At 30.5% G+C, this 3,686-nt stretch overlaps 1 long non-coding RNA gene across 1 annotated transcript; it reads right to left on the bottom strand.

Moving 5' to 3' along the window:
- Nucleotides 1–242: 242 nt before the first annotated feature.
- On the bottom strand, nucleotides 243–1,796 carry LOC126720046 (uncharacterized). The gene is made up of 2 exons (XR_007653221.1): nucleotides 1,468–1,796; nucleotides 243–472 (listed from the first exon to the last, which is right to left on the bottom strand). It is a non-coding gene; the product is annotated as an uncharacterized LOC126720046 (long non-coding RNA).
- Nucleotides 1,797–3,686: the final 1,890 nt, after the last annotated feature.

Genomic DNA, 3,686 nt, shown 5'->3' with positions numbered 1-3,686 from the left:
ATTGATGAAGGCCTCATTAAAGTTTCTATTATTTGGAACTCATGGAGCAACTTTGCTGCATTTCTTTCCTGATTTCTCTTGTAAAAGTGGAAGTATATGGCATTTAGTGCTTGGTTTCCCTAGGAATCATTATTTGAATAGAAAAATCTTACATGAAAAATTTGTTTATTCAACAAATGGTTTAAAACTTGAATTCCAGTCACCTCAAAAAAAAAAAAAAAAAAAGAGTTAGGGAAGAACTATTTTCTCAAGCACAACAATGAGCTATTATGATCTCTATAAGCCAAATTCCAAAAGTATGTACATGACATGTCACTTGTTTCAAACTAAAAAGAAGTTAACTTGTATCAAATCTAAAACTTTAGTAAAACTAAAAATTTGTCTCGGTAACTTCAAGATACATGACTTCAATCCATCATGAATGTTTCAAAACCTTTCATTAGCAATGTGGCTTAGCTGGGGCTTTATCATCCTGCAACTTTGAAAAACAAATTTCAATTAGTACAGTAATATCCAAGAAGCCGAACCTCTATTTACTTGCAAAGATTCTATATGTTCATTTGGTTTCAAGTGAAATAAACCAAAAATTTGATTGGAACTTGAATTAGAGAAGTCAAATAATAAGCAATCAGTGGAGCAATAAGTATATAAAGCACATTCCTTGAAAATAGTTGCAAAGCATAAACACTGTGGCTGCCTATGCTTGTAAATTTGCCAAAAACTAAAACTGGTGAAGTATACTCTTACACTCTAATGTCTTCAGGCCTAAGTATTTGTAAATATGTGCCAAAAAAAAAAGGATTCTCAAGCTAATACCTAAAGGAAAAAAGGCGAGCAGCAAAATTTAAGCCAATACTAAAAGAAAAAAGGGGGCATGGGAGTTTTACATCTTCACGATAAATTGAAGTTAGTAAAAACGATAGAACTATTAACAATTGATGGGTGCCAAAGCAAATTGCTCAAGAACCAAGAACCTTTATTTTTTTGGTTGAAGTTCAAGAAGTTCATATGACAAAACACTCAAATTACAGAATATTGAATAAATAAGAGCTAAAAACACCATGTTTTATTGATCTTCTTCTGAAGAAACTATGAGAGAAACAGGTGGAAAATAAAAACTAACTTGGTACTACTTGGCTCAGTGACATCAACTATGGACTCATTTCTTCATATTTTTTTTTCATTCAAACCCACCCACCAGAAGCAAAAGCATAAAGCCAATAGAGAAATGTCAAGCAAATAGGCATTTTCACAAACACCTTAAAGGCAATCTTTCAGAAGGAAGCTCGCATAGACCAAGCCCTATCAATTTGAGCTTTAATTTACACAGATTCAATAAACTATAAACATCAATTGCATGAAATACTTAAAATTTAAACCCCTAAAGAGGCTGTGTTTGTTGCACGAAATCAAAGTCTTGGAATAATTAAAAAAAGGGAAAAAGTATTGTAGAGAGAGAGAGTTAACCCAAGAGAAGGATGGAGATCTCATCAAGCCTGAGCCTGAAGCGAGCTATCTGAGAGCTGAAGGACTAGAGGTGGACTGGAGACAGAGCAGGTTTGTAAAGTTTTGATGAACAATGAAAAACGAAATTTGAATGCGAGTTTTGAGATTGAAAATGTTCACTATTCACTAACCCACCCAATTCCATTCTAAATTTTGAATTTGCTCTTCAGATTTTGACGGGGTTAACAAACGTTAAGGAATAAGGTGGGTGGGGTTAACTTTAATTAGCTGATGCTGTTGATGTGATATAAATGATTTTGTAAACAAAATTTAGTGAGTTGTCTTAAAGTTATTGGTTGGGACTACAAGACCTTGTAGTCCCGGACAACCCAATAATTTTCCTAAGGCTCCTAGCATTTTCTCTAGTCTAATAATTGTTCTATAACTTCTATCATTGCTTCTTTGTCTTATTTGGCATAATTGATTATGGTTTGTAATCGGGTAGAATGGTCATGTATATGTAATTCTGTATTCCTTACATATTGAACTTCGAGAATTTTGGTTAAAAATTATACTTTTAAAAGTTGGAGGACACAATATGGTTCAAGACATTGACGAGCGTGGGCATCGTTGGAAGAGCCGCAACGCAAGCTCCACTCTCAGGCAAATTCGAAAGAGAAGCAAATCTTTGTCGTTGTAAATTGTAATGTCTTGCAAGTTCATTGCCAAATGAAGCTCTACTTTTTCTGTTGTTTTGGTTTTTACAGAAAATCTTGGGTCATTGAGTCCCGAAGTAATCGAATATGTTACATTCAATACAATTATTTCTTTAAAATATTTTAAACTTTCTGCAATGGAGTTAGGAACTAGGTTCTTGGAGGAATTGGGCGTGGATGATCCTTTGCTATTTGGGCCTGCTTTGGGTGAATGAGGAAGATATAAACAAATAATAAAGAAAGAATATTTAGTACCCATTTGGGTACAGCTGAAATAGACCCGCTTCTGCGTTTCAACATTCTCTTTACATTTTTTTTTTTTTGAAAATGTATAGTGTTTTTTTGCTTTTCCAGTGGGTCTTATGCACTGTTCACGGGACCTACAAATCTCTTTTTTCTACAAAACTTTCATTAAAAATTAGTCCTATTGCACTATTCACACATTTAAAAACTATTTTACTACAGTATTTTCAGTTTTCAGCTTTTAGCAAAATAAGCAGTATCCAAACACACCCTTAGAGTAGTAAAAGAACAAAGTGTGTGATATAGAGTGTATTATAACAACAGTTAGCTAAATAGAAAAAGATTTTTTTTTTTTTAAGAGCTAAAATAGAGAAATTATACAATACTAAATGTGATGCTCTTTACCTGTTGAAATAAAGATAAGGAAATATAAAGATTAAAATTAATTTTTTTTTTTAACTTAATATTTATGCATAGTTCATGATCCATTTATAATCTATAATCCTTTTTTTTTTTGAGAGATATAATCTATAATTTATAATTGTATATAAAGTAAAAGTTTTGATTCTTTTGTTGTATTCTATTAGTTTTTACATATAAGTTTTTGAAAGCTTAAGTGTGTGTTTGGCATGGTTTAATTTTGCCAGCTTATTTTACTATTCTGCGTATTTTTACTACTATTTATGGGTCCTACTGTACTTTTTTGTACTATTCATAAGTTTCACTGTACTATTTCAACTAACTTTTACCCTTTTTTAAAGTACTTTCAAACAAAAAGTTTTTAATTTCTGCAAAATAAGCGGATCCCAAACAGACTCTAAATATTTATACCCTATGTTTATATCCTCCATTAAAATATTTTCATGTCTTATTTAATTTAATAATAGAGTAAATGATTTAATAATAAATATATACAAACATAATCATATAAATATCTATGAATAAATATCGTAATTGTCAAATTCTATATTTAAATATTAAAAGCAAAATAGAAAGAAAAAAATCATATTTTGCTAAACTTTTCAATGCATTACAGGAATATTGACTAGTAAACCATTATTTTTAAAAGAAGCGATAGTAGCGTTTAGATATGATGATTTAAATTTGAAGATCAAATATTATTACAAGTTGCTCAAAAATTTTTTTTATTAAACATACATCATATTTTCTTACATTATTTTTATTTTTATTTTTATTTTTTGGTGTAAAGTAAGATCTTATGATTCGACTTTATAGTGGCCAAAAGAGTTTGGGAAGCATTGGATATCAAATATCAATGGC

Source organism: Quercus robur, chromosome 3 (assembly GCF_932294415.1).
Source record: "Quercus robur chromosome 3, dhQueRobu3.1, whole genome shotgun sequence".
Taxonomy (NCBI): Eukaryota; Viridiplantae; Streptophyta; class Magnoliopsida; order Fagales; family Fagaceae; genus Quercus; species Quercus robur.
The sequence above is the reverse complement of the archived record's forward strand: the minus strand, read 5'-3'. Positions and strand labels throughout refer to the sequence as shown.